This window comes from Parus major, chromosome 1 (assembly GCF_001522545.3).
Source record: "Parus major isolate Abel chromosome 1, Parus_major1.1, whole genome shotgun sequence".
NCBI lineage: Eukaryota > Metazoa > Chordata > Aves > Passeriformes > Paridae > Parus > Parus major.
Window position 1 is genome coordinate 67094964 of NC_031768.1, and position 26126 is coordinate 67121089.

The 26126-nt window shown below is 39.1% G+C and overlaps 1 protein-coding gene across 2 annotated transcripts in view; it reads right to left on the minus strand.

Annotated features, from left to right (window-relative positions):
• The window catches only part of FRY (FRY microtubule binding protein), a 219076-nt gene extending 193332 nt beyond the window's left edge, over positions 1 to 25744 (minus strand). Inside the window, exon 1 of one of the 2 annotated variants that reach the window (XM_015629518.3) lies at positions 25679 to 25744. The gene's annotated coding sequence lies outside the window, so the exon portion shown is untranslated. The remainder of the gene's footprint in view (positions 1 to 25678) is intronic. The other variant, XM_015629509.3, reaches the window with a different exon arrangement.
• Between the last annotated feature and the right edge of the window lie 382 nt (positions 25745 to 26126).

Consider the following 26126-nt stretch of genomic DNA (forward strand, 5'->3'; position numbering starts at 1 on the left):
TAAATGGCACCCTGCATGCAGCTCTCACCAATAGAAATAACAGCTCTACAGAAAGAACAATTCTTTCTATGGAACATTATTCACTGTGGCTGCTGAGAACTAACAATGCATACATTATGCGGAATTTCATCCACAAAAGAAAGTGCCCCAACCAGGTCTCATCAAGCACACAGAATAAAGTCCAGATGCCAGATACAAGGTGATCTAAATATAAACTCCATACACTGTGCACAGACAGATGGTGTAATTTCCAGAAGCAAAGGCCCTTAGCCCAGCGAGCCTGGCAGCTGCTTCGCAAAGCCGGCTCAGAGCTTTGCGAAGGCAGATGTGAAGTTGCAGTGGGTAGCAGAGAGGAAGAGGAAGGAGGAAGCAGGAGGGCTGAGATGCAGAAGCGGGTGTGCTCCCACGGCGCTGGGGGAGATAAGGATGGTAAAGCTGCTTCCGAGAAAAACCACCCAGGGTGGTTATCGGGGCTGCCTGGTCCATTCTGGCCCCTCAGTGTGTGAGAACAGGGGAGAGCAGCCCATGCCTGGCTGTGCAGCAAGAGGCATAGATCTGCTGCCTGGCCATCTCACAGTCCTTGAACCACCACTCAAGAAGAGCCACAAGCAGAGGGGAGGCAGGACACAACTAGATCTTACGGAGCTGTCTGTCTGCTTCCACCAGCTGAGCGGCTGAGTAACTGCCCACTTTATCTCCCTACGGCAAAGCCAACACTGGCCAGAGCCCAGAAAAACAACAAAAGAGCTTTTCTTCGCTGATCTTAATGACAAGGAATAATTTATTCTCAAAAATGTCATCAGCTATTGCAAACCTGCTCCTTTCACTGCCTCTTAACCTCTCTACAGCTTTGTGTCATAGTTTTGTTTTCACAGTATCTTGTCTGCTCACCTGAAATTCATAGCCACTGTCTCACCACCCTTCCAGGCTCTGCTCTCTGCTTCTCTTCTTTCCCACATGCAGCTTCATATGAATATTTCCTAATATTTCAGTGTTTATCAACTTTAAGATGGTGCTAATAAACAATGATCAGTTTGATAACGATCTCCAGAACATGCAGAAATGCATACAAACTTTTTACCAAACAAATCTGAAGTACTATTTGTCAGAAAGCATTACTACCCTATTTCAAATATTTACACACATGCTGCTTCTTTGGGTAATTTATACTATACCACTTCACTGGGATGGAGAGATCAGTTTGATTTGGAATGTCAAGATATGAATTATTAGAGTGAAATATTTATTGCACAGAACAAACTAGAAACTATCTCACAAAATCTATGCAGTTCACTTGAGGTCACTGACTAACCAGCCCAAGAAGCCAGAGGTGAACCCAGACTGAATCCACATACCCAAACCTCAAAACTGAAAAAAACCCCAATAGAGCTCTTGCATTTTCCACTTTCAGGAGCTGCTATTCTGACAGTTATTTTCAGGCATTTATATTCTTGCTTTACACTAGTTTCTGCTGGCAGATTTCTTTCTCTTTATCTGTTTTGTTTTTTTAAAACAAATTCGACGCTTCATTTTTTCCATGTTTAAAAAGTCTGGATCCAAACAGTAAATGGTAGGAGTTATTTCCTTTAGGACTTGGCTGTCATTAGGTGGCTGATTAGGGCTGCAGCAGCCTGCTCAGTAACAGGTTACTTACGCAACCACGTTCGTCTGCCTAGCAACCCTAAGGGTGGGGTCCAAAACAGCAACTGCACCAGTCACATTTTGCAACTAAAGGTGGAGGAATAAAAATAAAAAGAGAGAAAAGAACGGGAAGTGCAAGGGGAAATACCACTTTTTTCACGAGAAATGTAACTTTCTAAGAAAAGAAGGCAACAAACAACACAGAAGAACGAAGCAAAAGCAGCTAAACTATTTCTCACTCAGAGTGGTAATTAGTTCTGAGATCAATATATGATAATGATTCTTAAGAGAAATAATTCATGCAGAGAACATGTTAATCCCTGCAAAAGATCATGTAAATACTTTGCTATTCTTGAACTAATCTTCCCTTTCCACTGAATGCTGGAAAAAATCTTCACTTACAATAAAATCCTGTTAAAAATGTTCCTGGTTAAGTAATTCAGTATGTTGAATACTTACAGAGAAAGGTTCAGTACTAGTATTTTTGTGTCAAGATGTTAAATTTTTTTTAAAAAGTGAAGGGAAACATTAAAGATACTGTTGAAAATTTTAATTACTAATTACTAATTAGTAATTAAATTACTAAATAACTAATTATTAGTAATAACAAAATTAATAATAATTTGATTTACTAAGTTTGTGCTGGTTAACAATAGGCATAATTACAGGATAAAATACATTATTTTGAAGGTTTATAAATAATCATTCTGTGAAAGAATCAATGAAACCAGTACCTCAAACAGTAGTGTATGAAAAAAAAACCCAAATTAAAAGCCCCACAAAACTACCCAAAACTATTTAGGTACACAAAATAGTATCACTTTTGTGTTCATAAAAATTGTTCCAGTTAATGATTTTCCCACCCTCCACAAATCCAAAGTCTTTCTCTATTTGGCCAGGAACTGATTATGTATCACAGAGACAATAAGTTTGGCTGGGGATGTTGACCACTTGTATTCATGTAAAAGTTACATTTTTCACTTTTTAACTATTTATGCAGAGGGGAGAAGCGCACCTTCTGAGCAGCAGGGATGCACTCAGCCAGCCTGTGGAGTGCAACGCTACCACCAGGAACATCTGTGCTTGCTTCGGAGCAGCTGCACAACGTAAACCCTTTGTCTGGGGGCTGGAAGGAGCAGAGCTCTATCAGTTGCCCACATCCACCCAAATAACTCCTCTTCTGAGAGTTTGGTTTGGTCTGGCCAGGCCTGGGCAGCATACAGCTCTGAACTGGTGCAAAAAGCTCAGAAAGGCAACGTGACGATTTCTTCTGGTCCAGCTCACACTGCACATGCAGCTCTGGTGCTCGTGCTTTCCCCTCATACTCTCACAGACAACTGGTACTGCTCTTCATTTATACTTATAAGTGTGTGTATATATATATATATACACTACATATAATATATTTTATTATAACTCTCATCCCAACACTATGTCTCTTACACAGGAGCCTTCTCAGGTAACAATGTTGCTTCACACAGCAAGTAAATGCTAATTTAGTATGAACTACTCATTTAGTAAATAGACTAAATGAAGAGTTGAGATGCATCATTCATGCTGTGAAACAGATTTGTAAACATACCAGCAGGAAGGCACTATTCTCTGATGTGTTATTACAAAGTCTCTAGAGCCCAACTTGGCAGACTGTTTTGTACCAATCATATATAAGATAACGTGCTTCTTTAAAATTTACCTAATTAGTGACAAAGCACTTACCTTACTGTACACCCTTATCACCACATTGATAAATACTTTGACAGTTAGCACCAGTAAATACCACCCCATTCTAAACTCTCATGACTATTTCATAAGAGAATGTTTCAAAACCCAACAGTTCTAGATACATTTCACCTCAAAACTGCCTGTCACTCCTGAATAACTTGCATTTGTCAAGGAGTTAAGAAGTGAAAAGGACCAAAATCAGACAGTATTCTAAAAAAGTCCTAATGTCTATGGTAGAAGATTAAACAAAATATATATTAAAAAAAACCCAAAAAAACAACCCAACCCTCCTTCTATTTCACATTAATTTTCATTGGGAAAACTTGAGCACAGCCAACATGAGACCTAGTGGGACAGAAAAAAGTGCAGGATGACAGAATCTGATTTTCCAGCATCAGGCCTGATTTCCTCCTGGTGAAAAGGATCACATAACCCACAGCCTCACTAGCAATGTGGGGTCTCAAAGCAATAAAAAGAAAGCACTTCATTGCTCAGAAGGAAAGGAATATTCTACATGTGACTATAAGGCTTTCTACTGCAAGCATCTCTAATGGTGCACCAGGTGTTGGTTTGGTCACTACAGCAAGAGTGAAGGTCCATTTGAATAAAAATATGAAAAATAACCCCCTTATTAAAAATCTCAGATCTCTAATTAGAGACAAAAATCTGATCTTTATTTGACTAGTCTTCTTTGATGGAGCTGGAAGTAATAGTATTCAGATAGGGGCTACTACTTTTCTTTTGCCAGTTTTAATTAAAATCAATCTCTAAAATAGAATTTCATTAAATAACTTTCCTTTTTCTGAACTTCCTTCCCACTCTGTTTTGATTAATTAGACATGGAAGCAAATTCAGTGGTCCAGACAATGGGTCATGAAACTTTCAATAAATAAACTCTGGATGAAACTCTTATACAATCTGTACGACATCCTGAACAAGATGAAGACCTGAACTTTTCCAGCTTCACTTGAAGGCACAAGCATGAAGAACAACTTGAAAGATGGTTACCAAAACATGTAGAACAGAAACCTGTTTTACAGAGACCCTTTCATGATCTGCAAATATTTTGTCAGCAGCTAAGTAGTTTAAGAAGAGACACAAAACACCCACTTCAGCCAGTACTCTCCCTTCATGTCATTAAATTAGCCATCTCTTTAGTTTAAATTTCTTTTTGTCTAACTAATAGGCAATTTTTTTTAGTACAGCATTACTTCTTTCTTTTTCCATCTCAAGTAACTCTTTAGCATTTTAGATATAGTAGAGTGGAAATTGAACCAAACAAGGTCTCTCCTTGACTAAGAATTAACTTATCCATATCCATGTCTTTTATGTCTTTAAACTTAAAGTACACTTCTTTAGAGTGAATAATTAAGAAGACAAACAAAAATAGCATGTAAGTCACTTTTAGTTGTAATACCAACCAGTTTACAGCCCACTTGCTTATTAAAATACTTAAAGGCAAAAAAAAGACAAAAAAAGAAATACAAAATCAAACTGTAGGTGCTTAGACTTGATAATACGAGTGCTCTGAATAATACTTTTAGTGAGTGCACTTTCTAGATGTCATGCAGATGGCAATCTCAAAAATTAAATCAAGAACAAGAATCATAAGGATTTCCAAAACAATAGATAAATTAAGAACAGACATTCAGTTGTAAAATTATTTTAAAAAATACTTTATTTAGGAAAATTAAACAATTCAGAAAGTATCTGCAAGGATGCCTTTATATTTGCAAATCAGTATTGCTTTTTTTTTGGTTGTACAATAAACCACTATTAATCATGCTGCCAGAAAACTGCTTCAGAATAAAGCAGACAATACCTTGTTCAAAACTTATACCAACAAAATGATATGAGCATGAATCTTGATTAAAAAAACTTTTCTCAAAAGTATTAATAGAGAGTCCTTAATGTGTTGCTCTTCTCCACCATGCTCAGCAGACCCAGACCTATTAGTCTCTGACAGTGAAGCCTCTGATTAATGTTTACCACTCTGTTGTAAAAAAGGTGGGAAAACTACATGATACAGCTCCAAGTTTTGAGAAGGAAACTTGAGAATATCTGTGATTTGCAATACTCTGTACTGCCTTTCTGAAAAACAACCCAAACTGAACTGAATCAAACCAAACCACCGCTTATAAAGAAATAATAGAAACAAATATTAACAAATGCATGCAACTTCTGTGATGATGTTTCCCTGTATGCAAATCACAGACATATGCAGAATTCATTTATTGATGCTTAGCAACCTATATGGGAAATAAGGCATAGGAAAACATATCTAAATTCTATGGAAATATCTAATAGAAGACCAGCAAGTAGCAGGTAGCAGAAATACAGGCCTAACTCTTCACTCATCTATAAAAAGAAGTTTTAATTGTTGCCTTGTTGGAGACATTCACACAAAAACAGACACACTTCAATGCCGCCACTTCTTTCAAGATGTTACTTTGAAACTTCTGAGAGCTAATTAAGGAAAATAACAGTGTCTGTTGTTTTTATGGAATTACACAGCTTTCCTTCATTGTGTGTAATTTTGATATATAATTTTAACTGACCAGTAGATCCCCAAACCTGACCCATATCATCTCTATTCAGCAGTGCCTCACAGGACAGTGTGTGCCTGGTCACACAAAGTGCACCTCTGCTGCCAACACGGTGACCCTGGCTCGGAGCAGCACGCGAGGAACTGCCGACTGCAACATCTGCAGGGGAACCTTTGCAGTCCTCAGTTCCATTTCAAAGGGATGAACAGGAAGGCAAGGACCAGACAACAGCTGCCATTCACTGAAGAGTCTCTCATTAATGATGGGGCCATCCTAAAAGATAAGTGCTTTTTAATTTTGAGGGTAATTACAGTTATTAGCTTTCAATCTGTATCATTTTCACTTCTATTTTAATTGCTGGGTGAGAACTCCCTTCTTGCAAAAAGTAACCTTCACCAGTCTGCTCTCAAAGGTATATTTATCAAGTTCACATTCCTCAATGACATGTTTATCCAAGACCTTCAAGGTACTGGAAAATCCTACCCTTTTTTTGCAATTAATAAAGATGTATCCAAATATCAAATATAACACTGACTGAAGAATACAGGGGCAAACACAGACCTCATGAACTATTATTATTATTTCTACATCTATATGGATTGTTGCTTCAGACACAAAGCCTCTTTCCTTTTCTGCATAAATCTATTTTTAAAGCATTGTGCAGGTAAGTATGCAGGCAAGTATGAAAAGCATACAAGTTTGGAATAGTTTTTTCTACACAGACCATGGCTAGTGTGTATAAAACAATATATAAAATACCAATGTACTTGATTCAGTTCTGGGACAGGCAACAAAAATCTAATCTGAAACCCCAATCTTAAAATACATTGCTCTGTGGAAAATAAGAATATTTAGGCATACCACAAACCAGCTGATAAAAAAAAATGCTGATCATTTTTATATGTATCATGTACCTTAATGATCCTCTATCCATACTATGTTTAAGGAATGCAAACCCTCTCCCTTTCCTTTTAGCTTTTATGTCTTGATTCCTTTGTAATCATCAGTGCCAGTTTGTCTATTTTTCAACAGAAAAAAGCACAGGAAGCCTGTGCAGCTTTATAAGTTAATCAAAGAAATCAAGTGCTTCATCATGTAATACAAATCCAAACTTTTTGTTACCTACTGTATGCTACTCCTTACTTATTCTAGGCAGTAAATGAACTAAAATGGAACCTGATACTTCCCATATGATTTGCCATCATCCTTTACAGTATCTCTCAATGCTATCCTTTGACAATTGTTGTCACTATTTCACAGTGACTACTGAACTAGCTTTGGTATATGGTCACAACCTGCTTATAACTTACCAGAGATTAACCTAATTTGTTCCTTTATGTTTCCTTCAGTGATTACTTTAAAATGCCCTGTAAATTTGATGCATCAAAAAAAGAAAAAAATAATAATGATGCAGTAGACTAATCCATACTGGACATTTTTTTTCCCCCCTGAGTAATTTAATTCAGCTTGCAAGCAGAAAAAACAACACCATCAGCCTCAGGATTGCTCTACACAAGACAACTTCATGTATTTTTATTTATTTTAAGGAGCTAATTAATAAGGAAAAATAGCTCTTGCTACTGAGATTTCTAGAAAGGAATTTATGAGAATTAGAGTTTGCTGCAGGGCAGACAGACTGTATTTAGAACTATTGTGTACAATCACTGATTTCCATCATACGTTTACAAAACTAACTCACACATTCATTAAGCAGAACTGTTTATAAAGGCATGATGCCTGCAGTTCTTTGCTCTGGACGATCTACAGGTTTATCCATTACTTTATTCAGATACCTTTGCAAGAGCAGTCAAATTTTTATATGTTTTGAAAAGGTTTGTTTTTAAGCTTTATCAGGACTTGTAACTACTGTTCCTAATTCAAGATGGCCTAGGAGATCTTACTAAATTACTTCTAAACTAAAGATTAAAAAATCATATGACAGAAGGAGATAAAAACACAGGCACAAAGTTACAACTTATCTTACTGAATTTTATGATAAACATTCTTATTTATTTGTGTTCTGTGTTAAAGAAATATAGTAATACATGCAGGCTGGCCAAATATATCCCACGCTTACAGCTTTCCATTTTGGAACTTTTTGGCTTTTGCTCAAATTTTCAATCTTACCACTGTAGTAACTGTATATTTGTGTGTTCTTCCACATGTAACCTATTGGTACTTTACCTAAAAGCTCATGCAAAAATCTGTCATAGTCTGTGCTAATGTGTTTCTCTGAGCTTTTTTTAAGTAAAAAGCATGCATGAACATCAAAGCACACACTGCAAATGATCGTTTCTAATCTTAGACATGTATCAATTATTCACTAGCTTGTTCTTCTTGCCTTTTATCATATAGACTTCACCATGGCAACACTATTCTTCCCTTCCTAGTCATAATCAGTGAATCTGTAAACTAATGTTAGACCTAGCTGCTGGATTACTTAATATTCTACTTATTGTACCATGAACATAGACATGGCTCTCTTACTACATCATGAACCCCAAACAATTTCCAAGATATCAATACATTTTAATTTGCTTAGCAATACTGAGGTGCTAACTGTGTAAGAGCCAGCCAACTCCTCTCACACTGCTAAATATAAATATGTAGCTTTGAATTACCACTAGCAAAATTCAGAATGGATTTTAATGTCTGGATGCAATAGCTCTTCTATGGTCGTTTCACAAACTGAGAAATGGTTGGCCTTCCAAAACCCCTAAATTTTAAACTCACTCTTCAATTTTAGAACCATTTCACTTGTTTTCAGCAAGTATCTTAATTTAAATATGTCATATCTGACAGTCTTCTTGGTATGATACCATTTCAATGTTTTCTTTCTGCTTCTTTATGCTTTCCAGCGTTATTAAACATACATATACACATAAAAATGCATCTTTTTCTAGTTCGTTTGGGCCTAGCTATTTCGTCCCTTTCAGTGATTTTTTCTAATTTCTCTCTTCTTTTTGTCTAATTAGGCTTTTTCTTCACCCATTTCCCCTGTGTTTCTCCAACACTCTTGATCCTGTTAATTCTCACCTTCTTTTAGCTGTTCAATCACAAATTATGCTTCCTTTCCCCTCCAGACTGTGAAAATTGTTCATGTAGCTCATTAATCCAGAAGAGACATCTTTAATGCTTTAGTGCTGCAAGGTTTCTCCCTTCACCTTGTAAAGCAGAAGAGCCAAAATTTCTTGTTTCCCAACTCTTGCTTTTTCACAGAGGTGTTCAATGTGTGATAACTCTGCTGAGATCTCTAAGGAGCACTGATTAAAGTTATGCTTTTGAGCATCTTATTATCATCCTGGCAGCAATTTCTAAGGTTTCTATAATATATAAAAATCTTAATGTGTCTCTAATATGTGAAACTCTAACTACAGTATTAACAGCACAGAAACTGTGATATACACAGAGAGTTCATGTCCCTTCCCAGTAAGTCCTTAATATTTTTCCCATATTGCTCTTGGTTAAAATGATGAACTGTGTGATATTTCCCTTAAACATTCCTTATCTTCACCACAGTTAAAAGGAAGTTGCTACATGACCACAGGACTGTCTGGCAAAGGGGGCTGTTTGTTGGCTAATGCTGGATACTGTCAAGAGTGCTCCACTCCTCTTGTTTGGGACGTGTGGGACTAAACTCTGTGTCACCTTCAAGCGTCATCAGTCTCCCTTATTGTTTCTGCTAAGATGGAGTTAATTATCTTCTCAGTAGCTGGTACAGTGCTGTTGTTTTGGATTCAGTATGAGAACAATGTTGATAATGCTGTGATGTTTTGGTTGTTGCTAAGTAGTGCTCACCCTAAGTCAAGGACTTTTCAGTTTCCCATACTTTGCCAGTGAGCAGGTACACAAAAAGCTGGGACAGAGCATGACTGGGAGAGCTGACTCAAACTGGCTAAAGAGAACATCATGACCAGTATATAAACTGGGGGAGTTGGCTGTGCTGGGGGGAAGGCTCAAAATACCACGGAAAAATGCATTTAGCTATAATTTTTTAAATTCTTTTACCTGTACATCAGTGACAAGGTCACCACACCTCCATATTTTGAGCCAGCCAGTAATGCACACATTCCCAATACAGTTAACCATATGTGACTATAAACCACTACAATGCACATCTTTCAGAGAGCAGAAGCTGCTCCACCAGCAACACAGGGCCCTAGGATTACACTTAGAGCTCAGCTTACACACACTGTAAACTTCTGCTTCAGCTTCCTTACTCCTGCACAAACACCAAGTCCCTAACTTTCAGTGATCTCCTCAGAGCTTGCCGAAGAACTGGACGATCCCGACCACACACAAGGCAAAATCTGGGCTCTTGACTCAATCTCCTCATTCATACACTGGATGGCACATGCACCAAATGACATTAGAAGCCATTTCTACCCATGCAATTTGCAATATTTACCGCCATGGATAATAACCCCACTAATGAATCACAGGACTCCCAGATCACAACACAACTGGAATACAAGACTTTGAAGAGATGGTCTCACAGACAGCCAAGCTCACTTGGCAAACCTTGGTTTAGGTTTTCACACAAACCTAAGACTATAAGATTTCAGAACTTGAACTTCAAATTGTTTAGATTCCTGTTCTAACTCCAGCCCAAAAGGAGAAATGTACAAGACTACCTACACAAATTACACTTCCAAATTAAATGATAAAGTAACAATTCACACAAATAAGCAGGATATTTAAATAAAAGCCTAACCACAGGAACTGATAATACTGAAGAATTTCTACTAGAAGTACTAGAAGATATCGGCATCCTAAAATGAGATCTTATTGTTAAGCTTAGCATGAAATTAGGAGATTATTAAAAAAATATGGAAATACCTTAGAGAAGAAATGGTTTATTTCAAGAAACAGCAAATAAACTAAGCTGCTATTTGAAAATTTTGCCTTGAACAAACTTTTCTATTTTAACATTGTTATGTAAAAAATGCTGTTTGTTATCTTTCACTCTGACCACCAACTAAGTCTCAATAATCACTTTGTTTAAGTAGTGAAACGTCTATGATGAATATTAAACAAGACCATGGTGAAAAGTGTTATTTTCCTATTTAACATAGTTTTCCATCTGGCCAGTAGTGAAATCCATAGGGCTTTCTGAAGCATATGTAGCCCAATGATAGAGACTTAGTATGGGGATTTTTTAATTTAAATTGTAGAGCAATATTCCACAGATAATATTCGGAAGTGTGAGGTTATATAAGGCAAGCCAGAGTGGATTTATTTTCAATCTTTAACAAAAAAAAAGGATTAACAACACACCTACCACAATCTGCACTATACACACTAATTAAAACTTAAAACTGAGTTTTCAGATCTTTTAGAAAAGAAGAGGCCAGACAGTTACTAGATGCAGTACATTCTGGTTGTAACTGATAGGTTTAAGTGGAAATTAAATAATGTAGTTTCAACTAAATTAAAAATAGCAAAACGATCTATTCAAAGGTAGATATGACTAGAGTCCAAATTTTAAGATGTTTTTGATCTGAAAGATTACTTGTCATGATAATTGGACCCATCCCAAATTGCTGTTAAAGCCTAATGCACTCAGTGATGTTGAGTGGGATTGATCCTTCCAGCAGCTGCAAGGATACAGATGGATTTAAAATAGTTCCAGTACGGCAGCCCACATCTTAAAGGTTCATTAAATGATGCTCCTTGCCTCCTTAAGAGCACCAAATGCCATAGAATTTCTGACCTTAGTATTTTCCCTCTTTCACAGGACACAATGTCAACAATTATTACAATATTGTAGCTCTGGGATACTGTAACAGCTTTATATCACTTATATGGCCTTAGGGTCTTGATTTAGCTTCACGCACACACACAGGCATCCAGTGCTGCTTGAGATGCTGCAGGTGTCAGCCAGAGAGGATACAGATCTCACATCACTAAAATTAGTTACCCTTTCATGGCCTTGCTTGGGACAAACAAAACTAAGAGACAGACCCTGAAATCTGTTCCCCATCCCCCAAATGCCAAAAAAACTTGAATATGCTTCAACACAGGCAACAACAATGGTTTTAAAGCATTTAAGCTGGTAAATAAACAAGCCAAGAGAGAGAAAAAGAAAAGGAATTCTAATGGATCCATCTTTTAGCTGTATCTTGTGTAAAAATTAAGGAGATTTGCTACAGAATTGCATTACACAGTATCATGTCCTAGTTGGTCACCAGAATGCCTATAATTCAGAAGCAACTTTAACTTCTGAGTTTAACTACTACATATAAAAGAATAAAAATAAGTATTTACACAGAGATCTCAGAGTCTTTTCAGGTATGAAATGGCAATCACAACCCAGTAACATTAACTCCAGAAAGTCCCCAAATCTACTTTTAACTCCCATGAATTTATGCACAGCTGGAGGAGATGAGGAATGACAAATGAACTGCAATGACTCTTGCCCTCTTTGACAGTTACATAAACTAAGCTGGTCAGTTTATTGAAAGTAGGCACACTGAAAGCATGAAGTCACTTAAGTTATGCTAGGACAGAAAGCATGGACTGAAATAGCTTGATCTATCAGCCATGCCCACATTGGTTTTTTTTGGTGTGTGCACTATCTATGTACAACTTACTGAATTGGGAGACTTCATTAAATACATCAAAGATAACAGGCTGCATATCAGATCGGGCAAAAAAATCGATTTATTCCAATGATTGGTTATTAATGCAACACACGCAGGCACAACGCACAGACTGTTCCAATATGACCACAAAGGTTTTTCACCTTGTGGATCTTCTTGCCGTGGCATCATTATGTCACAGCTGATTTAGCAAAAATTTTAAGCCATCAGAATTTCTGCTAGCAAAGAAGCACCTGTGGTGCTGAGGAGCACCTGGGCATGCTCACTCTTCAACACTTTAAAAAAACAACAATTGAACAAAAGAAAAAAAATTGCATTTTTGATCAATATGCAAAATGGCAGTAATCATGAGCCAAATATTATAGTACAAAGAGCAAATGTAGTATGGCAAAAGATTCCAGCAAGAACTCTTGACAGGCCAACAGAGATTCACTCCAGCTGCTTCTAAGACTGGTTTAACAGGCAAAAAGGAATGTTCTTACTGCAACTACCACGTTGCAGGAAGAACATCCTTTGGTTCCCTGCTCCTTTGTCCTTAGAGCAGCCCACCTGTGTTCAGTGACGTGCTTCTGGTTTGATCACGAGCAGGTCTAGAGACTGGAAACCATCAGCAGCGCTGACAGCTTTGTGGTAAGGCCAGTCACTTCCACTTACTGTTGTTGGTTCTGGACCTTTGATGTTTACAAGCAGCTCCCATTTCAATAGTAATTGTAGGAATCACTAAAGAGTGACCAAACAGCATCATTAACCTTTTTTTAGTGCTGAAAAATTCAAGAATGATTGACTTAAAGAGTAACACAAATACATCTATGAAGTATATCTAAGAATACTTCAAAAGGGCATACACTGGAATTAAATAAATAAATGCTTTCTCTGCTAGTCTGTATAGAGAGAGCTTCAAATACAAGATCTGTGTCTGCTACTGGAAAAAATACTTGTGGTGTGCTGGGAGGAATGTGTTAAAAAGTCAAAGATTGGTGAGGAGGACTGTAAATCGCTCAAATGACCTGGCAGCTGGGAGAGCCCTTGATAAACCTGTGTGAACTGCAGGCCAGTGATTCTCTAGCGTTCTACCAAAACTTAACAGTGCCTGCCTCTTGTGTGCCTCTGCCTGGGTATTGCTGGGGGATCCCCCAGTTAGTGAGATAATAGAAATAAACTTATTCTTTGTGTTCTAGATGAAAATCTGTGGTTGTACTTCCTGCCAGTGTCAGCTCACAGTGTGGTATCTTGCTCAGAACAGCAGGAAGAAATTCTAAGAGGTCATGGTGGTGATTCCTCAGAGAGAGAAGTCTGAAATGAAGCTGGTATTTGCTCTAGCTAGGTTGTAGCTCCAGCTCTGGTATCTGCTTTATACTACAGAGTGATGTTTGGTACCTGGAACTGCGATGATCCCCCAGCCCAAAACAGGTACAGCTCTGCACTCCTCTCAATTCAACTATTACTTCTCATGGGCATACAACAGGTTACTGAGATGTCCTTTTGCTAAATGAAGGCTTATAAGAAAACACTGAAACATGCTTCAAAAATGATGCTTCAAGCGATGTAGGTTTGTCACTCCTCTCTGTCAACGGCATCCTGCAGTGCGGAAGCTCAAAGAAAGAACTTGCCCACCCCTGCCCTCAAAAAATTTAACTCTAAGCTTCATTAATCACAGAGTTCCCACTGAAAGGAACACAGGAACTATCAAAATCGCTCATACAAGTGCTACATCTAATCCAGCATGCTGTCTGTTCATTAGCCTGTGGCAGATGGTTTGACAGAAGGTGCAAGAAATTCGTCAGCGGACAATTCTGGATTGGGAAAGTGTCTCTTTAGTTGCTGTATCTAGTTTGCTTGTATTTTGAAGTGCAAGGATTTACAGAAGAAAGGACTTCAAGAATAGTTAAATGCATATATTGCATTTAAGCATGTAATCTTTTGTTGTAGAAATAACAACATCTTCTCACTGCTCAGATATTTTTGTCAGTTAATTACATAAACTAATGACACACCATCTAAAAAGAACTTCTTGCATACTTGACATTTTTTTAGTTTATTACACAGACTTTAGTCTTTCATCAAAAAGGATAGAGAGAACACACAATTCCCTTTCCTCATCAAGGCTAGTATTCTGCATATAGTTCTAATGGGAAAAGTTTAATCTTGCTTTATATGGAAGGTTTTCCAAAGCCTATTAATCATTGCTGACAATCTCCAGCTTCAATTTCTATTCTCTTTCTAGACTGTAAATGGCTTCACATAAACAGAGATCTCCATGTCTTTGCTCATAACTGGTTGGGTCAGGAAAAAAATAATTGCAGGGCCTGGCTTATCTATCAAGCCATCAGCACAGAGGGACGTTGACTCTGATGTCCCAATGATGTATATGTATTTTCTTTTATTCCCTCTGTCAACAAAGTAGAACCTAATATATGTCAACACTGAATTTCACACAACACAAACTTATTCAGAATCTTCTGTAATTTCTGCTAAGCAAAGTAACCTGCCATCCTCAAGCATATCACTATTAACTTTTCAGCCAGCACAGGATCACAGTACTCAATCAATAGGTAGCAGTTTAACTATTGCTTTCTGCACTCTTTTTCAAACATAGCCTTTTATTATGAGAACAAAATGCTAATTTACAATTTTAACCTTACTACTACTGTAATAAGATCATAAACTGTATGCAAAGAACTACCTGCCACAGGAATGCTCAAGTATGGCTTACATGGCATATTAAGGATGTATCTATTCTTCCCTGTCTCCCAAAGGGGAAAAGAAACTACAAACCACCTGTGTGATTCATGCAAATCTTTGAAAACAATTAGGTAACCAGCTTGGCCATTTCCTCCTTTCCTTCATTTTTAATAGTGGCAGAAATGAGAATAATAATAATATTACAGAATGCTTCAGACATCATTTGAACAGGGCTCCTTCCAAGGTGGATTCACTGGCCTGAGGACCATCAGACTTTCTTCAGTCACAAACTGTTCTAGAGTCCTGAAGGCAGCACTGTGGATCCTCCCAAGGGATGGGGAACATAATCAGATTGCATAAAGAATGAAGACTCATTTGTGAATAGTGGGACTGTAGATCCTGTTGCTATATACCTCAAAGCCAGCTATTAGCATGCGAATTACTAGACCAGAATTATTAAGGGAAGAAAGATTCCACAGTGATACTTACAAGGCAGAAGAAAGTAGTCACAGGAAAAGGATAGCATGGAAATCACTCTAAAGACAATGAAAATAGCCACCTACAGCAACATTCACTTTCCACACTGTTTCTCTCTATTGACTACTTTGACAGTATGAACTAAGGAAATTTTAATCTTTTCCATGTTTTATAATAAATATATTGAAAATCCCCCCCCCACTCTTTAAATACGCTTATAAATTTAAATAGGAAATTCATTCAAAAAATCACTGGAAAGCTGGCAAAAGTTAATCATGTTATCCTATTAAATACCTGTATTTACAAAGAACTTTGTGCACTGTGCAATCTGTCAGAAATAAGAATATGTTCTTGCCTATTCTTTTTGGCCTCTTATTTCTGTAAATTGCGTTAGCACTTGCTAATGAAATTAGCAAAATTAGCTGAGTTATTAAAATTAGCTGAAACCAGAATCTGAATGCAGAATTCAGATGAAAACAGTCTTGCTTCCCCATCCCCTCTAAAACAGAGAGAAAATAAGAAGAAAAGACCCCCCCAAGACCATAGCTTTTAGGCTCTGAAGTTGTATTTAATTAAAATACAAAAATAGGAACCTTAAACAATGTAACTGGGCACAACAAGAATTCAAGCCAGTTTGTTGCCAGTTGATACTATGAAAAAACCTAAGAATCAAATCTAACCCATAGCTATGCCCCTGTGGGCAGTACACCTTCCTCTGGACCTTACTTCCTGCCCAGCAATCTTCAGCCACTTCCTCGGGTGAAGAATATCCACATAGTTTCCTCTAAGGACTAATAAATAATTTAGAACAACTTGTTCTAAATAATATCACTAAGAATTTGGTATTTCCATAAGTCTAGATACAGCTTCAGCACCCTAAAAATCCTTTACCAGAGAACAAAAGGCAGTACAAGAAGCCATCCTGAGCAGCAAACCAACTCTTTATACTGTTCACCACTCAGCTTGTCCTTGGATCAGGATTCATGCCCTGTACACAGCTGCTCCAGGTTGAGCTCAGCTTAGCCCCTGGCCAGGGCCAGACCTGTGGATGCAGCAGTACAGATGTAGCTGCTGAGGACTGACTTCTGCTGGGGGCAGGCCCATTCTTCTCCATCTCCCAAACTTTACCAGCACTGCACCTTCTCATTTTCTCCCTCCTTCCTCTTCCTTGTTACTCCTCAGAAGCTGCTCCAGTTGGATCATAGCTTTCTTAATGGTAGCTGACCTTCTCTACCCCTTTCAGAAACATTCAGTGTGACCTGAGACAACCGTCAGGGATAAATATACAGGAAGCTGTTCTGTAGTCTTTCTATGATAGCCCAATAGCAGTGTTTTCCAACAAGATACACTGAGTGTACAAAGCATGAAAACAAATGGTGTATTTTTACCTTCCTAGATGACATTAGTAATCATTTTAAGAACTGCAAGAGCAAAATAAAATATTCATTTTTGTTTTGAAGGGCACCTGCCTAATGAGGCTACACTAAATTACCATAGTTGTTTTACTTGCCATGCTTAGACTGGGGAAAAATACCACTGCAGCATTATTAAGCCTGTGTGGTCACACAAAGTCCTCGTTGTGTAAGCCCTCCAGTATTGTTCCTAAACAGGGAAAATCAGCCATACAAAATTCTCATGTGGTTCTGACATTCCTTGTCCAGACTTACAAAAGTATTTTGCTTCGTCTTTTTATGACAGAAACTTTGAGAAGTGAAGATTCAGGCCTAGATGACTTACAGCTAGCAAATTAGTTACAGCTAACAAATCATGCAATAAAATCTAAGCTATTCAAAAAGTCAGCTTGACATGAATCTAAAAATAATGCAGATCCTTTTGAAGACTGTATTCAAATTAGTATATTCAGAGGTTTATGCTCTACTTTGCCTGGGACTCCGATGATTTTCAAAAGGCTTTACCAGAAGCCCTCATTTTTTTCCCCATAAAGGGCAATTTCTCCCCCTTCATTCTTTATTATGCTCTTCATTCATTCCATCTCTATCCAAACTCACCCTTCCAGTGCCTTCCTACCAATCTATCAATTTTTCTTAAATTAAAAATTACATTTATTTTTGCAATCTTTACTTTTAATTTATCTCCCTTATTGGGATTTTACTTCTCATCTGTTTTTACAGCAAGACAACTCCTGAGAATGTGCAGCCTGTCAATACCAATAGCACACTTCAGAGTCCTGCAGGGTCTAACTGTGATTGAACATTATTGACAGAAGACAGTTTTCTATTCTTCTTTCTGCACTTAAAGAAGCAGGATATTAATTTTAATTTGTTATGAGACAACTTCCTATTTGCATGATATGGATTCATTTCAAGATGACTTCTGTACTATGACTTCCAGAACAAGATTGCTAAATGACACCGCAACAGACCAGAACTGAAATAACACATCATAAAAGAAACTGAAACAAACATTGTGTCAGAGTATGGGACTCCACAAGTATTTCTAGTAGGGGAAGCAGGAGCCTAGTATATGTTGAAGCTACTCTTCTTTACAGGTGACCCAATCCTACACATCATCTGTGCTCCTTGCACTAACTCTTGCAGACATTCAGGATATTAAGCTGAAGGATATCAAGTAAAGGATATTAAGTAAAATAAAAACTCATCAAAATGTCTTGCCTGAATGAATTGTAGCTATTACTGATTACAAAATATCAATGAAATCATAGAATTTACAGGGGAAAAAATGTGAGTCTGACAGTTATTAAAAATAAGTCAGTATTTTTAGGAGTATCCTATTGACACTAAACATCATAAGAAATATTTTCTGGTTTCAGCACATGTTTTAAACTTTTCATATACAAATAACTTTCTTTTTGGGATATAGCTCTTTAAGGAGAGCATCAGAATCCCAAGTGCTGCAGAATAATTAAAACACAGATTTCAGGTCTGCTTTGGCAAAGATAAGAAGCTTATGCGATCACGAGGCTTGCGAACATCTCTCTCTTCCTCTCCCAATAGTTTTGAACCACTTGACAGGTATTACTGATTTCTGACAGGATAGCAACCTCTAAGGCAGTTAAATTGCTACATGCTTTACAGAAACAGATGGCCAAGTGAAGAACAAGCTTCTGACAAACAGCTCCAATAGATGCCCTGAATGAGATGAAGGCTGGAGTATGGATTCACATCATATTACACATTAGCAGAGTCCACATGGAGAGAAATCTTACCATACCTTCAACATAATAAAAACACTGATCATAACCATCAGAGGAACCATAAAATACAAATTCATAAGGAAATGAGCTTCACTAACTCCAGACTTCACAGGAGGGCATACTTGCTCTCAATGGTGATCATGTTTAATCAGGAGACAGAAGAAATAGGCAAATATAATATGAAAAACATAAATAATGTTATTTTAATTTTCAATCTTCTAATAAAGGTAGTCTAATGAAACTATTAACAGCCAAAATAATCCCTCTCTCAGAACATCTATTGCTACAAATATTCCTAATGAGCAATGTATACTTTTTATGTATATAAAATGAAGAATTTTAAGATACTGAAAATGTTTGTTCAATAATAACCAAGTTGACAGTTCATTGATAGATTAAACAGATCCATTAAATAATTTCTGAACTAACGCTAAGCATACAGCTTTCCTTCTAACTCATTTCAGACCTTGTCATGCTGTGGGGAAAAAGAAAAAAAAAAAAAAAAAGTGAGACTGATGAATTCTGTGAAGTCTGGTAAAACTGCCTTTTAAACAGCAATGTATGGAATCACTGACTTAGGAATAGTCTAGGCAGCTATGGTACAATCACAAACAATTATGTAACTTCTTGTCTGTCATTTCATCCTCAATGCCAACACTACCTACAGCATCATTTGTGGTATTTCATCACACCAACAGAGGTTAAAGTCGTGTTCTTGCCCAGAAACATTAAGCTTGTCAGTCTCAACAAGTAAACCTGTTTCTACTGTAGGAGAAATTTAACTTGCTTTCTGAAAGCACTAGTTTATATTTTCCTGTTGCCAGGTACACAAGCATGCAGTACTTCCTTCCAAAGAACAATATTATCTATTCAAAATATTTTTGCTTTTGCATGGAATCAGATTTTTAGTAAAGATATGTGAAAGAAAATGTTAATGATGTAGTAGTTGATTTCTTCAAATTAAAAAAAACAAACCCAAATGTCACTGCATTGTGTTTATACAGCTTGTCAGGTAGACAAAAAATGATCACAGTGAAAGTCCTGCAGTGAATGAATAGAGGTGTTCTGTTTCCAAATAAAGCCTTCCACAAGGTGAGAGAAAGATTCTTTTTCAGGGATTTGTTGTGCAAAGAGCCTGCCTCTGAAATAAGAATACACCTATTATTTAACTTGAAAGACAGCAATATCCTATAGCACTGCTGAATGTCTTCTGCTCCCTAAGAAGTGGGGTGTCCTGAGAAATTCCAATCTTACTCAAGCGAGGTGCTCCAGTTTGGAATCCCATGCCAAATTTGTATGCTCCGTCATGGCCTGGTATGAAGGTCTTGCAATTGCTGCTCCAAGACAAACCACGTATTATGATGCAAAGAATAAAATAAATCCACATCCTAACAATCACTCATTTACGATGACAACTGACACTTGTATTTAAACTCCTTTCAAAGCACTCTAATTACCTGTGCTCTTACGTAACTGAAAGAAAACAAAATATTTAACAGACATTAATAATACTATTAGTAACACCACATTTTGTTCCAGTTCGTTTAAAAGTATGTTAAGAGGCTTATAAGAATCTTTTTTCCTGAAGTACAAATTTCCAAGAAGTCAAAAGTATGACAGTACACACCTACTCCATTTTTAACCCTCCTTTTAGACATTTGCCTAAAGCATTTAAGAACATTTCTTGGTTGACATAGATAATACAATAAAAAGACAATGAAAGCTATGATTTTTATCAGTGCTATTTTGGGAAAGAAACTTCAATTACTAGGGACAGAAATCCAGGTTTTAAATTTAGTTCTCACCTCCTGGAGCCTGTAGTCACCATAAATTCTCCCATCGTTTCCCCAGCCTGACACTGCCATCTATAGCAGTCTCGTGCTTGCAGCAGTGATGCCAGCACTGATGAGAACAGAATGTGTGGTCATGTTGCAAACACAAAGCTTTTTGTGAAAAACAGATTTGGATTGTACATTAGTACAAATATTAGTGACTGATAACTTAAACTGGTGGAGTTTTTTCATGGGATTAACACAGCAGCTGACTGACTTCTAGTCTAGGAAAGGGAACTCTTGAGCAGGACCAACAACACTCCTTTTAGGGCCAGTTGGGTGCATATAAGCAAATAATGGATTTCTTCATACAAATAAGGAATGTAAAGCTATCCACTAGACACAGAAGCTGAGGGAACACTGATTTGGAACAGCACTACCTGCAATTTCAATCAAAGTTCAAAGATGTAAGTCCTCAAACATGGTATGGAGCCTGTCAGGAGCTTGTGGTAGGAACTGCAGAATTTCACCATTTCAAAACCCTCCATGGGGGCTGCATTCCTAATGAAGTTCAAAAAAGTGATAACACCATAGTGAAATTTATACTTAGACTCACAGGTATTCACTGAATAATACTGACTGGTGCCATTCCACCTCACAATGGCAAGTTCATAAAAACATAATCATACAGCACATAACCTATTCTTACCAGAAGCCACCAACACCAAGAATCTAACAGTATTCAGAAACATTTGCTTAGAATACATGAGAGATGATAAGCATCCCTTATTCAAGATGATATGACAATGGAATTAAGCAATATTCAGGAACACACTGTATAATAACAATGCTTTTTTACCCTGACTTTTAAGCCGAGCCCAGAGCTCAGGAGACTCAAGTTAGTACGTATCAGTGTAACTTCAGGCTTTTTTGTAGATGTTGTTTATATTTAAAATACTTGAACATTCACTAGGACAGCTGTTGGAGCACAAACTTCCCAAGTTTTCCAAGTCCAAAATAAAAGACCAAATTAGCAAGTACAGGCATGATCTCTATGTCAATTCCACAAGAGAAGCTGAGAGATACACACCCCAGACCTGCCTACAAACCGGTGATAGTGGAATTCTCTGAGAAACAGTTTCTGTTCCAGACCTTGCTCCAACACAAACAGAAAAGCAATCTGCACCTGGACAGGTTTCACACCCAGGTGAGTGTTGTCACCACTACACTTCAAACTATGAACTTTGTGGGCAGAAGAACCTATTTTTCCCAAATGTCACATTAGCCCCAATCACTGAATCTGGTGGAAAATATTAAGTGAATTTGGCCTGAGTCTAGAAGCAGTCTGGCAACAAGCAAGCAAACAAAACACCAGCATAAACTATCTGCCCCCCAAATTAGCCACAGATCTAGACTGGTTACTTATATCAGCAACAAGTATGTCCAAAATTATCATAATTATGCATAATAACATCTGAAGAGGCTATTAAACGTTATTCAGGTTTTAAGCCAATTCCAAACTACAAAGCATCATATTCACCTTGAGCAGGGGATGCAAATTACCTCCCATTTGTTCTCACAATTCCCTCTGAAGCATGTTTTATTAGTCATTGTCACAGACCCCAGGTTTAATTTAGCACAGCGGTTCCAACATTCAGTCCTCCAGGCCATAAAACTGAAAGCATATGAGCTCCATTATGAAATTCTGTCCTATAACAATAAAGTTAAAGCCACTGACAGCATTTCTGTACGCACTACAATAAGCAAACCATTTTTAAGTCTAACAAGAGCATTCCCAGTTTTACATTGTTGACCAAATTCAAACTGAAATCTATTATATGAATCACTGCTATCCTGATGATCACCTCTTCCAAGACTTTGATCTTAACAATCCAAAATAAACTGTTTTTCCAGCTATGCAAATCACCCTCAAATACTGTCAAATAAAATACAGCTTTTATATCCCCTAAAAAAGTTTTATTTTGTGGAAGTGTAATATAACATTTATTTATTTAACCATAATTACATACTATCAGGAGATTTTCCTCAGACTGGGAAAAACATAGACTAAGCAGTCCACATTTGAAATAAAAAATACCGTTTTAAAATACCTAAAATATTAGTGGTGGTAAAATTTAAAACCTCAAATACATAATCTGGAGTCTAGTAAGCTTGCAGAAGGGATTTATAAATGTCAAGAGTATTTACGACTCACAGAGTCACTACAGCACTAAATAAAATAATATAAAACAACACCACAAAAAAAAAAACGACCCATAGATTTGATTTCTTCCTGAGTGGAAGCTCCCTACAATTACTGCAAGTCAATGAATGGACCCGTCAGGTGTTCCCGTCATTATAAAAAGGCAGCTGCTATCTGGAAACATAAGTTAAATTATTTATCAAATGATCCTAAATATCATCAAATTCAGCGCAGCCAGTCATTCAAACAGCTTCTAATAAATTATTTGATACGGCTCTAATGGAAATCATGAGTTACTCAGAAGCATTTTCTATTAAGCAGCACCACACTAATATTTTGAAATTCCACCCAGACACGTCCAGAAGTGACATGCTATAAATCACATTAGAAATATATTCCCCTGCTTTTGAGGCATTATCAGCAATATCCAAGAATTTACACAAATTAAGAAACAAGTAATTTTGACAGCCTATTGCCATGGTGGAGAACACACAGATTTTTATTCTGCACAGCGCAGAAGATTTTTTTTACTTTTTCCTGCTGGACAAAAAAAAGAGTCCCCACACCATTTACCACATCAACAGCATCATAAATATCAACCAACTCCAGAGCATTAAACAACGCCTATATAGTACAAAGGCAACTTCCCAGTAATAACAGGTTGTACTGTATTGTTCACGGCACATCCCTCCCCAAGGAAAACCTATTTCAAGACCAAAGCCAAAAAGCTGTCCTTCTATTAAAATGAGTAGACTCACTGCCATTTTAAGAGACTATATATGACACTGTTGATGGTGAAAAGACTCTAGCAAAAGTTGGGAGTAAACAATCTCAATTTCAGGTTAAGGAACACAATGCTTAATCCAGGGGACAGAGATGGGTAAATTATTTGAGACATTTATTTAAGGAAAGCACCAATAAATAGTCTCCATCAGGCTTTCATGCATTTCAAATTAATATGCTAATCTGCTATTAACCACATTCAAATAAACAGGAAATGTTAAGCAGATGTTTGGGATTAATAAATTTCTGATGTATAAGAATAAAAACTAGCCATTATATTTAAAATGATGTTGTGAAACAACCGGTTCTTTGGTTCAAAACACTAGCATGGCTTCCTCTAGTGTCTAAAACGACAGATGCACATGAGTTTGATCACCCATGGACGGATGTGAGGTGCACAGTGGCAGACTAAGAAGAAACACAAACAAATTGCATCACAGGAAACTGACAATAGATTAAGGAAGAAAACCCAAAATAACCACAAAGATGGTCAGACACTGGCACCACCATAATCACAGAGACTGTGTAACCTCCATTCCTGGAAATAGTCAAACTCACACAGACAAAGTCTGAGAAACATTACCCAACTGGACTTCCTTTGAGTGTGGAGACAGAAGTTAAGTGACATCCAGAGGTCCTTTGCAATCTAAAATACTCTACAATTCAGTGCTTTTTTTTCCTAAAGTTCCTTTCCTTATTGGAGGTGTACTTTTCCATTTTCATTTATGCTTCATTTTACACAAGTCTCCCAATTATTTATAGGGGCTCCAAAATAAAAATCAGAACTCTGCTTTGCAAGCAATCATGATGAGGTAATTGATACAAATGATGTAATATTACAACATTTGGAGCAATAAGACCCATTTATTTTATGGTAGTTCCATCACCAGAGTCTGCTGAGAGACGGTAGCTAAAACAAAAGCCAAAGATTCTTTTACAAAGTAATAAACAGCTCTGATCCTTGTAGGCTGTTATCACTCCATCAGCCTGCATCACCCACATGTTGCAGGCGTTTGGAGACGAGTGACAGGACAGAAAACGAAGGAAACGACAGATCAAAAAAAAACCTCGAGTAACCCTACAGGAAGCATTGCATGAATCAGGTGTGCCCGTAGATCACACCTCGCGTCTCACACCGAAGACACACTGCAGAGGACAACGCCATGAGTACCTTTGTTCGCACGCTTCAGGGGTGACCTTAATGAAGATGTAGTAAAAGCATCCTGGGTGCACCTGTGGATATTAACCGGCCCACAGTTGCCTATACCACTGAAACAGTTTTTTCCTCTCTAAAAAAGAAATGGCTTTAAAAAAATAAAATAATAATCCCACCACGAGGCCTCCAGAACGAGTTTATTTCCCACTCCTTAAATAATAACCGTGCTATTTTTAAGACGCATTGTGATGGGAAGCGCATCTAAAAATAAGTTTGCTGGCGCTCGGCGGGCCGGTGTCGCTCCCCACGCCCGTCCCCGTCAGGGCAGCCGGCCCGGTCCTCGGTCCCCGGGGCCGCCTCGGGCGGGGAGGGGGCCGGGGCTGCAGGTGGGGAGGCGGCTTTGTCTGCCATCGGGCGCTAAGCGACAGCGGCGTCAAGGCGGGCAGCCGCCGGCTGGCGACGGGGCTCCGAGGAGCCGGCGGAGAGGCGAGGGCGGCGGAGGGGCAGGGGGAGCCCCCGCCACACCGGCATCCCCGAAACTTTCCTCCGGGTCGCCGCGAGGGAAGAGACGCCGCCGCCGCGAGCCCCCGGAGCGGAGCCGGGGACCGCCCGGTGTCCCCGCCTCTCTCCCCGTCCGCCGGGCGCGGCCGAGCGCCGCCTCCCCGCTCCGGCCGCCCGCCATCCGCCGGGACGCGCCCGCCGCCCGCCGCCCGCCCCGCTCCCCGCGCCGCCGCCCGCTCACTCACCCGCGCCCGGCGAGCGCAGCCACCAGCGCAGCCTGCCCTCTCTCCCTCCCTCCTGTCAAGACGAGCCCGGCCTCCCTCCGCCCGACCTCCTCCCGCCCGGCCCCTCCTTCGCCACCGGGAGCCGCCGCCGCCTGGGCCCTCCCCCAGCGGAGCGGGCACCGCCCCGCTCTCACCTGGTCCTGCCGCCGCCGCCGCGGGGGGAGCGGGGCGAGATGGGGACAGCCGAGGCGGCTCCGGGCAGTCCCAGCCAGCGGCGAGATCGCGCCGCCCCGCCCGGAGCTCCCTGGGCTCCTCCCCGCCGGGACGCCCCGGGAGGCGAGGGGGGCGGTGGGCCGGGCCGGGCCGGGCCGGGAGCGGGCATGGCGGGCATGGCGGGCGCGGCCGCCTTCTGCCCCTCGGGAGACACGGAGCGACCTGGGCGTCGCGGCAGGAAAGCTAGGCAGCATTCCCGGGAGAGCCGGCCGGGATCACGGCGCTCTCTCGGGAGGAGGTGGCAGGAGCCCGGCGGTGGGGTTTGGCTGCGAGCCGGGCTGGTTCCCTCTGTGTCACACGATCCCAGCGCCGCTCTTCGCAGCAAGTGTGCCGGGTCGGATAACCCCGCTCTTGAGGAGGGATGCTCGG